This window comes from Macrobrachium rosenbergii, chromosome 55, assembly GCF_040412425.1.
Source record: "Macrobrachium rosenbergii isolate ZJJX-2024 chromosome 55, ASM4041242v1, whole genome shotgun sequence".
Taxonomy (NCBI): domain Eukaryota; kingdom Metazoa; phylum Arthropoda; class Malacostraca; order Decapoda; family Palaemonidae; genus Macrobrachium; species Macrobrachium rosenbergii.
The window spans coordinates 80,667,663-80,680,878 of record NC_089795.1 but is presented as its reverse complement, the minus strand read 5'-3'; positions in this window follow the sequence as shown (position 1 = coordinate 80,680,878).

Below are 13,216 nucleotides of genomic sequence, written 5' to 3'. Positions count from 1 at the left end.
AAAACCAGAGTCTGTTAGTGATCCAAGGAAAGTTCAGTCTTTTAGTGATCCAAGGGAAGCTCAGTCTGTTAGTGGGCCAAGGAAAGCTCATTCTTTTAGTAATCCAAGGAAAGCTCAGTCTGTTAGTGATCAAGGGAAAGCTCAGTCTGTTAGTGATCCAAGGAAAGCTCAGTCTGTTAGTGATCCAAGGAAAGCTCAGTCTGTTAGTGATCCAAGGGAAACTCAGTCTGTCAGTGATCAAGGGAAGCTCGGTCTGTTACTGATCCAAGGAAAGCTCAGTCTTTTAGTGATCCAAGGAAAGCTCAGTCTGTTAGTGATCCAAGGGAAGCTCAGTCTGTCAGTGATCCAAGGGAAGCTCGGTCTGTTACTGATCCAAAGAAAGCTCAATCTTTTAGTGATCCAAGGGAAGCTAAGTCTGTTAGTGATCCAGAAAGGGTTTTGTTTGTGTGTGTGTGTGTGTATACAGGCATCCAAGCTGTGAAATGCATCATCGCTGACACCGTGTTTTTACGTCAAAAAGAATTATTATTCAGATGACAAACCCTATTCATATGAAAGAAGCCCACCTAAGGGGACAGTGACTTGAAATTCAAGCTTCCAAACACTACAGTGTTCATTCGAAAGAAGTAACGGAAGGTAATGGAATGTACCGAAAGAGGAGATCAGTTATTAGAAAAACAGATAAATTAACAAATTCATAAATAAATAAAAATGTAAGTAAAATATTAAAATACATGTTGTACTGTCTTAGGGTAGTAAAGCACTGAATCTTCGCTTGAACTTTTAAGTTCCAATCCGCTTTAACATGTTAAGTTTAACCAATGATTTATACTCGCCCAGGCCGTGCAATTAATATTTGTCAAAAAATCATTTTTCAAGTCTTCATGCTTCCGAATTTCAGAGAAATCAATAAGGGGCATAACATCAACAAAACGTGAAGATATTTCACCCTCTTATGCAAGCGTTTATCACAGGCTACGGAACATAAAGCTTTTATTACCCAATGAATATTATATCCAATTTGAACTAAAAGGAGGAATTTGATAGTAAGGCAGGAACAAAAAAAGAAGTTTATAATCACGCAATAATTACTACAAAAATTGCTAATGAAAACTGCTCACTGGGATGCAAACAATAAATATAAAATTAATAAAAAAAATGAGGTGCCAGTTACAACAAATAAGTAAACTCAATAAACGTATTAGTTCGGAAGTACCGACGATTAAGTTCTCGACCTTTGGTGTTTCCAGCGCTGAAATATTTTCAGTTTTACATGTTTCATTACAAGCATTTCACTCGTCATTTGTACGTTTTTTATTACAGTTTGTAAGTGTTATTAATACTACGACGAGCCAGTGACATCTGGCACCGAGATGAATCAATGTTGTATCATTCATTCACGCCTACTGTAGAATATAGTATTTTGGCCATAGGCCAAGCGCTGGAACCGATGAGGTCATTCACCGCTGAAACGGAAGTTGACAGTAAAGAAGTTTGAAGGTGTAACGGGAGGAAAACCTAGCAGTTGCACTATTATGAATCAATTGTTAGGAGAGAGATTGGAAGTAAGATGGAAGAATATGAAAGAGGAGTTACTGATAAAAGGAACGAAAGGTTGCAGCTAGGGGCCGAAGGCGCTGCAAAGAACTTAAGTAATGCCGTCAGTGCACAGCCTGAGGTGCACTGCCTCTTTCACTATCCCCTCAGGCACGCATACTGTAGAACAACAGGTTTCGTATATAATATCTCAGTAAGACAAACATACTATACAGCTGATCTCAGCAATTTAAGATTTTGCAGTTCACTTGCTGTTGCCAAGGAGATATGCAGATAATTAATTTTATCACTATTCTCAAATAATACCATTATCGCATATGTTCTAAAATCTCTTGTCAAGAACACTTTGAAAGTTTAGATCCAGATTTTTTCTCATTATACTATGAATATACTTATATAAAACAATCTTAACATATATTCAAAACAGATACATTTATATACATATATACTCGTATATATATATATATATATATATATATATATATATATATATATATATAATATATGTATATATATATATATATATATATATGTGTGTATATATATATATATATATATATACACACACATATATATATAGGTGTCATACTGATTGACTTTTATATTAAAAATATTAAGTATCGAATATCGTGTAATATCAGATTCACTGCACCTTGGGAATAAGTTACACTCAAAGTGCTACTGCAACGGCTCTTGATGATAGCCAGGCGGTTAAAATCACTGTCTCTTGTTGTTTCTCAATTGAAGGACAATTTCGAATCCCGGCCAGCGCAGTAGTATTCATCATTTATAACTCCCTTTGGATGTATGTCATTCCCAAGGTACGGAGAATTCGAATTCGTTGTTATACGATCTCTGTGGCTCAATATTTGTGAATACACACACACACACACACACACACACACACACACATACACACATATATATATATATATATATATATATATATATATATATGTGCGTATATATATACATATATATATATATATATATATATATATATATATTCACATATATACATACATTCACATACACACACGCACGCACACACATATATATATATATATATATATATATATATATATATATATATATATATATATATATATATATATATATATATATATATTCATATTACAGGTGAAAAATAAGGACAGGATGTAGGTCCTGATTGAGTTTGACTTATTTCCTTCGTCAATGTCTTGGAAATAAAGTCGAAACCGGTCAGGATTTCACCCCATCTCTATTTTTCACTTGTGGTAATGTGTGATAAATGAATCACGTACAAAAGTGATTATAATCATATATATATATATATATATATATATATATATATATATATATATATATATATATATATACTATAGGTCTTATATATATATATAGGTCTTTCAATTAAAACTGACTGCTACTTCAGTGGAAGTAAGAGGTACTACTTAGGACAAGGATACCCTGGAGACTTGAAATTCTTAATATACCCTATCCTACCAAAGGAAAGCAAAGCAAAGGGCCCACGCATCCCTCTCGGCAGTATATGCCCTAAATGATACGCTAAGCCTCGGAACTTCTTCGCCTGAGGCCAAAGACCACTCCGATCTTTTACAGCAAGCACGGTGAGCTAACTGAAAGATGGTGCCTGATATTATTATCAAGATCAATCATAAGAAATTTAGGGAGCTCAAGATGCTGTCCAACAATTTAGGAGTCAGCTGTTGAAGACCAAACAGGGGAAACAGTATACAAAACATGGAGGAATAAAAAAAATTAAAAACATTTCCTCACGACAGGTAGTCTCTAAAATTACCGAGACTTAGTATACTGATAGACCAAATGTTTCTCAAAAGTGAATTGCAATCAAGAATGGCATCTAACAAACACTGTTAATGATAAGATCAGACCTGGGTTGGGGATCCAGTGTCTTAGACCTTGACTTTTGTTAAGGTTTAACTTTCTCCCTCATCATCTTCACCATGCACTCTTTTTTAGCTAAATCTCTACGAAGAGATTCAGCAACCACAGAAGAGATGGGATCTCGGCGAGAGAGAAGCATCATCTGCATAAGCAATAAGCTTGCTTTGAAGGCCAAACAACATATCTTACATATACTCGTATAACATTAAAAAGTGATGGACCAAGAACACTACCTTGCAGAACACCCAAAATTACATTCCTTCAGTCAGCCTTTGCAATTTTTTGGTTAAAAAGTCCATAATAATACTAAGAAATGGTCCACTAACTCCCATCTGCCTGCAATTGGAAACTAGGGCTTCATGATTTACGCGATTAAAAGCAGTATTAATGTCAAGAACAATCATAACAAATTCCATTACCTGAATCTCAGGCTACTTCACAAAACTGGAAACTGAATAAAGAAAATCACAAGCATCCAGGACCTTGTAAAAGCCAAAGTACAAACTAGTGAACAGGTGAATATCAGTTGATATTTATGCAAAGCTACATGACGAAATACAAGCAATTCGCCAATATCTGCTTGTTAATCAACCCTTGCTTCTTCTTCTTTCATGATGAATAAGTCATTATTCTTGCGTTTGCTGCACAGTTCTATGGGGCCTTCTCCCGCACTCCGCCCCCAAAAGAAAACTATGGTCCTTAATGTTGGACAAAAATACTAATCACCAAATATGCATAATAGCGTTGTAATATCGGTTTGAGATGGCAGTTTTGGTAGGTACAGAGAATGGAGAGTCTTGTAGGAAATGTTTGGAAAGGGGTACGATTGTAGGAAATACATGATCTCTAATGAGTTTATTTATATACTTAGGGAAGAAAAAGGGTGAGGAAATTTTTGCTAGGTTATGCATAATGAAAGCATACATATTAAACAAGTTGATGGGAGTACCTGGAGAGGAGTGGTTGGAAGTATAATTGATCATTATTTGGTTGAAGCAAAACTCAAAGAATATTTAAATTTATTTTGAGATGGTGAACATATGTGGCTGTAAATGTGATTAACGCAAACAAATTTAACATAGAAGATAGTGAAAAGAGCTCATAAGGAGTAAATAGGTGAACTAGGGCCAAAGGTTAGAGATGGAGGTGAAGGGAAATGACGAGGATTAAGTAAACACCAAGAAGTGGTCAGTGATACAAGGATATGAGAGGTTTAGTAAATGAACTAAAGCGATTATTTGAAGTGTAAATGGGATGGCTAAAAGCAAAAAGGATTATCTCTCTCTCTCTCTCTCTCTCTCTCTCTCTCTCTCTCTCTCTCTCTCTCTCTGGCGATTCCGTAATCTTCTTGGCTACTGTCCGGATATGTGACTAATTTAATTGCTATTGATTCTTCGGGCCTATCGGTAGACATATTAGGTCAATTTTAACATTCACTATAAAGTTTCCCTATTTTAGTCTTACGCATACCTGCAATATAACCTAGTCTAGTTTTCGTTTGTAACATCGATTTTATCATGAACTGGGATACGGTATGTATACACATAACCATACATGCAAGGTCAAGGTCGCTTTCTTCAACATTTTAATAATATATATATATATATATATAAAATTTCACTTGATCTGATAGATATATATTATATATATATATATATATATATATATATATATATATATATATATATATATATATATATATATATATATATATACACACACACGAGAGAGTCAGCAGCAGCAGCAACATTAAACAAGACACACCTGAGTTCTACTGTACACTGTAATGACAGCCAGCCCAATTACTCCTCAGCACATTTGGTGTAACAGATCTGTTCCGCGTGTATCGTACACCAAATTTAAACCCGAACGCCTGTGGCAACCAATTCCCAAATTCCGTACCTCTACATGTGTTGGACAACAGCCATTCCCCAGAAGTGTGCTGAACACAGTTCCACACAATGAATCGGGTCCAACAGGGGTCCTCGGCATGTGTGAGTCAACTGCATTTCTTCATAGGTTTGGGGCAACTGTGTTCCTCAGCATGTGTAGGCAACTGCGTTCCTAGGCAAGTGAGGAACAAAGCGAGTCCTCAGAATGTGTGAGATGCAAAAGCGTAAAAGCGTTCATCATTTCTCCAGTACTTGAAGAACAGCAAAGTTCCTCAGCACGTGTGATGCAACAGATTTCCTCAGTTCTTCATCAGCCTTTGTGTAAGGAATTTGGGTTCTTTAAGTGAGAGAAAAGTGCCTCGTTGAGGATGTGAGAAAATTGTACTTCATCATGAGTGAAAAATCGAGTTACTCATCAAAAGTGAGGAATACTGTTCCTTACTGTGCACAAATGGACAAAGGTGTGTGAAAAAAGAAAGCTGCACGATATGCCTGTCAATGCCTAGTTCCACATGACGTGTGAGAAAGCATAGTACCTCATTAGGTGTAAGAAATCAGCTCCTCATCATGTGAGAGAAATTGACAGCACTTCTTCATAAGAGAAATGTTTCTTATCATGTTTGAGAGGAGATTCCCCCATCATATGTGAGAAGTGCGCGTACCTCGTCGTGTACTAGAAAACATTTTCTAATTATGTGCGAGAACAGTGTTCCTTGTCATATGTAAAAAAAAAAAGTTACTTATTATGTCTCAGAGAATGATGTTCTCATTATGTCTGAATAATCAGAATTACTCATCATCATATGTGAAAAAAGTTACTTACTGTGTCAGAGAGAATGACTGTCCTCATCACGTACGAATAATCACAATTACTAATCATCATTCCTGGGTCAGAAAATATTTTTCTAGAACAGATGCCATAAGGGTGAACCTGATGTACTCTTCTAGCCCAGGCCCGCAGAAGACAATAAAGCACAGTTCCACAGTGTATCTGCGTCAAAGGTATTCCTGCGTGTGTGTGTGTGTGTGTAAAAGAGAGAGAGAGAGAGAGAGAGAGAGAGAGAGAGAGAGAGAGAGAGAGAGAGAGATCCATAGTACACAGCAAGATAAATCGACAAAAGTCAGCTCATAAATGAACTAAAAAAAAAAAAAGACGATTCTGATTTTATATCACTTTATTTCATCTGATTTGACACACGTTTTTTTTTTTTTTTTGTTCCTCTCCATTATTAAACTGGACGTTAGATTACTGATTAATGAAGTTCGCAATTCCGACCCTTTTTTCATTATCATGCCTCGCGTTCAATTCCCCTTTTTACTGTGCTACAATAATTCCACTTTTCATGAGCTTATCTTTTCACTTCCAATATGATTACAACGCAACAACGCCAGTGGGGAAAAAATGTTTTTTTTTTCCGTGAAGATTATATGCACGCTATGACGGATAACCTAACGCTGTAAATACAAATATTGCATAAAAGACCTGTTTGGAAATAAATGCACGAAGCATTTTTCGCATGCGGAGTGAAATAAATTTACTACATAAATTACAGAGCAAAGCATAATTCAATCAAAAGCAAGAGGATTTCTCTCGTACGCACCTACGGGCGGGGATCAGTGGAATACTCTCGGAGCAATTCGTATCAGCGCAGCGATATCCAGTCACAACCGAATTCCGATTCGCATCTCTTGTTCTTACTATAATTCTTTTATTATCGTCCAACGGGGTTTCTGAGGAAATTGGGCATTGGATGAGCATTTGGGTGTGAAGCCAAGCACTGGGGCGTTTCCAGACGCTCAGCGCTAAAGGCAGTGAAAAAAGGGAGTTGGGGTGATTATTATTATTATTATTATTATTATTATTATTATTATTGGAATTATTACTGGAACGGAATATAGAGTTTAGGCCAAAGGCCAAGCACTGGGACACTTTCACACATTCACTGCTTAAGACAATGACAAAAGGGACTTGGAGTGATTATTATTATTATTAAATTGGAATGGAGTATACACTTTATGCCAAAGACAGAGCACTGGGACCTATGAGGTCATTCAGCGCTGGAAAGGAAATTGAGGGTAGGTAGGGTTGAAAGGTGTAACAGGAGGTAAACCTCGCAGCTGCACTGTGAAATAATTGTTAGGAGAGGATGCACAGCAAGATGGAAGAAAGATACGAATGGAGGTACAGTAAAAGGAACGAAAGGGGTTGCAGCTAGGGGCCGAAGGGACGCTGCAAAGAACCTTTAGTAATGCCTACAGTGCACCGCATGATGTGCACTGACAGAACTAACCCCCTACGGGATGATGAACCGTTATGGTGATACATTAATGAAATGGTGATGGCCTCTGCAGTTCAGTTGCATCACGGTGATAAAGGATGCGGTTTCACCATGATGGTTTACCGTTTACAGTAGGAGTAAATAAGCGATGGCCATCATCAGTTTGCCAATTACCAAAAAAATAAACGATAAAAATCATGTGCGTCAATTCTCACTCTCTGTAAAGGCGTCTATCACTGGAATGACGTCACAGGAAGAAGTGAAAAGTCATTAATTACAACACACACATATATATATATGTATATATATATATTTTTTATATATATATAAACAAATTCACTGCGAAAATTTTATTGTTTCCAAAGAATATCTCAATATACAGACGGTTCAAAAAAGAAAATTCTTCATTTCCAAGCTTTCGAAGGCCAGTATGCCTCCATCTACAAGGCCCCTTGAAGATGGAGGCAAAATATGTATCTATGTTAGTATATTATATATATATAATGTATAATATATATATATATATAGATATATATATATATATATATATATATATATATATATATATATATAGATATATATTACATATACATATATGTACAATATATATATATATATATATATATATATATATATATATATATATATTCCTAATACTATTATCAAATGTGACAAGGCATACTTTAATTTAGGAGCTTTCACACTCTATAACTCTCATCACTGAAACTTAAAAAGTATCAGTTAGCTCTAACTAATTTCTATAGGGATTACAGATCGTGTACATCTACACCGGAACAGTGTCAGTGCCCTAGACTCTAGAGGGTCTAGATCATGCAGAGTCTAGATCATGCAGATTCTAGATCACGCAGTCCAGGTCATGCCGAGTCTACATCATGCAGATTCTAGATCATGCAGTCTAAACCATGCAGGCTCTAGATCATGCAGTCTAGATCTTGCAGATTCTAGATCATAAAGTCTAGATCATGCAGATTCTAGATCATTGAGAATCTAGATCATGCAACTTAGATCATGCAGAATCTGGATCATGAAGATTCTAGATCATGGAGAATGTAGATCATGCAGATTCTAGATCATGGAGAATCTAGATCATGCAGATTCTAGATCATGGAGAATCTAGATCATGCAGATTCTAAATCATGCAGATTCTAGATCATACAGATTCTAGATCATGCAGTGTCTAGATCATGAAGATTCTAGATCATGCAGATTCTAAATCACGCAGATTCTAGATCATGCAGAGTCTAGATCATGAAGATTCTAGGTCATGCAGCCTAGATCACGCAGATTATAGACCATGCAGTCTAGATAATGCAGATTATAGATTCTAGATCATGCAGATTCTAGAGAGTTAGAATCTTTTTAAGAAAAGCAAGAGAAGAGGAATCGCGGACGGTCGGTGGTGTTCGAGAGGTCTTCTGAATTCTTCGAGGTAGTTATTTCTTGTCAATATTTAACACTTGGCTTTACAATATTAACAAGACAGACAAGTACTGTACGATAAAAACTTCCCATACCTCAACATTACTATCTATATATAAATTTCACCCCTAAAACCATCACAAGAACAAAATTTATGAAATTTATGAATGCTTCACTTGTGACCAATAACTTTATACCCACCATTGTTCCTCCAATGTAACCGCGGCTTCTGTCACAAATTTAACCTGGGATTATCTGGAATTTAACCTGGAATTGATATCAAGGTCCCGTCAAAGGGAATGGAAAGTTCTATGATTAAAAAACATAAAAAATGGAATTTTCAATTTTTGAATTTTTTGCTGCATGCGGTGCACGTAAAAGTAAGAAATATTACAATTTTGTTGTTTTAAGCTAAATATGCACCCAGAAAGGCAGGATAGTGTTGTTTACGTGATTTGGTAAGATAAAAAAAAAATTAAAAATAATAGTTTTCATGTTCGTAACATACGTTATGATTGTAAGGTTTTGTTGTTACTGCTCATTACATTCAAAAGGAGTTGGAATATCAGACATGGAAACCCCATAAGACCATGACAGAGACAAAAGTTTCACGGCGCCACCTATGTCACTGCAATGACCCATTTACATAGAAGCAAGCAAAAAATTATTTGACACTCCAGACCAAAAAAAAAAAAAAAAACACGGACTACAAAAAATTTTTTTGTCAATATACTTTTGAAATCGTCAGCATGTGCCAGGAGATGATGGTCGATCTAGTAGTTTGCAATATCTAATATCAAACAAAACAAGTTAAAAATGTGCCTAAGTTTCTTCGGCGCAATCGAGTTTTCTGTACAGCGTATAATCAAGGCCACTGAAAATAGGTCTATCTTTCGGTGGTCTCGGTATAATGAGCCGCCGCCTGTGAAACTTTAACCACGGCCCGGTGGTGGCCTGGCCTATATCGTTGCCAGAAGCACGATTATGGCTAACTTTAACCTTAAATAAAATAAAAACTACTGAGGCTAGAGGGCTGCGATTTGGTATGTTTGATGATTGGACGGTGGGTGATCAACATAACAATTTGCAGCCTTCTAGCCTTAGTAGTTTTTAAGATCTGACGGGGGACAGAAAAAGTGCGGAAATACAGACAAAGCCGGCACAATAGTTTTATTTTACAAAAAAAAAAAAAAAAAAAAATTAAACTCAAAATTGCAGATGGTTTCCCTTAAAGAGTAAAAATTTTTAAGGGAAGAAAGCACAGTCATCAGAGCTGATTCAGAAACAACTAAAAGTTCGGTGGTAATTATTTCTGCATGTTCGCCCAAGAAGCAGACAGAACTTCGACGTCATCGAGGTCAAATTGTCCACAGCCCAGGCTTTCATATATATGAAAATTACCGAAATACTGAATAAAATCCCCTAAAAAAAAAGAAAATAAATAGGGTCTTTATTTACACTTCATCAAGCTAATTGGCGACATAATTGGAGTAAAGTGCTATTATAACCAATTAAAAATAGCATTCATGCATAGTGAACGAGACAGAAGAAAAGCTGTTATTGTTTGCTATAATCCAAAAGATACTAGATCCCATAAGCTGAAGTAATGGGCAGACAATTGAACAACAATAAAAAAAAGTAAAAGCGAGGAAGGGAGGGAGAAAGTGAGAGAAAGATCCCTTTCTTAAAACGAGAAGCATTTAAAGTCGAAATAATCAGGATGAGATAAAAGCACAAAATAAAGAGAGAGAGAGAGAGAACCATGGGGGGACTCTGTCAGACACAAGAGGGCCGGCGCCTGTCCAATCCCGCCAAAATAGCCCTGTAATCTTTCGACAGTCGGCCGTGCAGATATTCTTTCATTTTTAAACCGTTTAAGACGGCAATTTCCTGAGAGATTCCCCCGGAAGCTTAGAGACCCATGTAACTAATTCAACAAAAAATAAAAAAGACGGCCCATCCTCCTTTTATGTCCCGGAGACGAGGGGGTATAACCGGCATAATTATTCCCACATATAATTGTGTCGCTCAATCCACTGTTGCCACTCCTAAATCGAAAGAAATCCCCGCCTCGTTTTTCCCGCCAAAAAGCGATGGAAGGCCGCGAAGAAATACGACAAGCGGAATACACCGAGGCTCTGGCGGGCAAATGAGCCATCCCTATTCCCGTCCCCTGGTGGTCATTCCCTTCCTCCGATCCATGAGGGTGACCCCCGCCCCCACCCCCGCATGGCTCTCTCTCTCTCCCTCTCTCCCCCACTGGATTGCGTTTTAAACATTCGTAGAAGTCGACTACTCAAGGCGGAATTAATGACAGGGATTTTTGGTACGGGTCAAAATGCGTCTTACTTATGCTTCTTCTTCTTCTTCTTCATTCCAGCGACCAGAGAGAGGAGAAAGAAGCTGGTCCGAGAGGACGCTTTCGAAGCCCCATCACCATGAAAAGATCCTTGAAGCCCTATCCTTAAGTAAGGATGCTTAAATCCCTCTCCCCCTCCCTGTCGTTTCTCCCCACCCTTGCCCCAACTGTCTCCTCGGCCTAAAGGAGAGGGGGGGGGGGGAGGGAGGGAGGAGGAGGAGGAGGAGGAGGAGGAGGAGGAGGAAATAATGGGGGAGGGGTTCAAGGCAAGCTCTAGACAGTTCGCCTTCATAGTCAAATTAATACCTTTTTGATTATTGCCAAAGCCGTCGTGATTCGAGTTCATTCCAGGCGGTTTATGGCGGGAGATGTTTCTTATGTGGAAGAGAATGGAAGAGTCTCTCTCTCTCTCTCTCTCTCTCTCTCTCTCTCTCTCTCTCAGCATTCACAGCATAACTGGAGGAAATGGAAATGGCGAGCGACTCTCGAGTCTTAGCCAGGCAATCAGCGAACAACTCATTTACGTAACCGCTGACCAACTTCCCCGAAAGAGAGCGCCACTCAAACAGTTCAGTCTTGCTTTGTATCATTACTATTTTCTCCGGAGGTCGAGACTGACGACGAAAAAAAATAAAAAACCTAACCCAAAAACTCGCACTTTCAAGTTTATTTGAACGTCGTCGCTTGCTCAAGTGCCGGTTCGAACTCGCTGGGAATTATGGAGAAGTTGCCGAGTTTAGCTTCCTAACTTAGAGAGCAAACAGGGAAGAAAAACACGGGAAACACGAGCTGTTTTTAGGTCAAACTAGGGTGGAATCAAAAGAAATGATTTAGGGACTGGCTTCCGATGACTTATTGCTTTAACTGTGAAGCATAATGAATGGAGTAAAAAAAATCGATATCAGAAATTTTCTCTCTCTCTCTTTCTCTACATATGAATGCATTATACATTGTATCACAGACAAATGTATGTATACATACATACATATATGTATATGTATATATATATAATTTATATATATATATAAATATATATATATATATATATATATTTATATATAAAAGAAATAAATTTCAGATTCGCATCGGGATCGAACCCAGGCCTTTTAGAGGAAGAAAGTTGATATACGTGTGTATACATTTTAAATCTCCTTTGAACATCTGATGGTGAACTGGGTTAAGAGCGCTCAGACCTGGGCTTAAATTCATATAATTTTCCCTTGTTATTTGTAATAGTGACGATTCAAAGATATGTCTGAATACATTCTAATTCTTGAAATTATACAGCTTTGGGACCAATCAATCCTCCTGTTTGTTTTCACTTAAGTGCACCGAAAGAGCATTATTTTTTCTGCCAGTTCTAATTGAATATTTAAGTCGATTTATTCTGATATTTAATTCCTTCTTGCCTGGCCTAAATACAGTGTATCATAGTCCATCCAAGTTACAGAAATTGTGTATACAAATATGTATTTATTTATATAATATATATACAGTATATGTGTGTGTATGTATATATGTATATATGTTTACACATACTGTATATATTAGATAATATATATATATATATATATATATATATATATATATATATATATATATATATATATATAAAAGAAGTTGGAACCTGAGGGCAATAGCACCCAAGGAATTACCTGGGCAAGCTAACTGCTTGCATACCAGCGTGTTTTCCCTAACTTCCCGACTCAGCAATGATCCAACAGACAGCATTTCATTCGAACTATCCCTTCTGAGTGAATAAGATAGAAATAATCAAC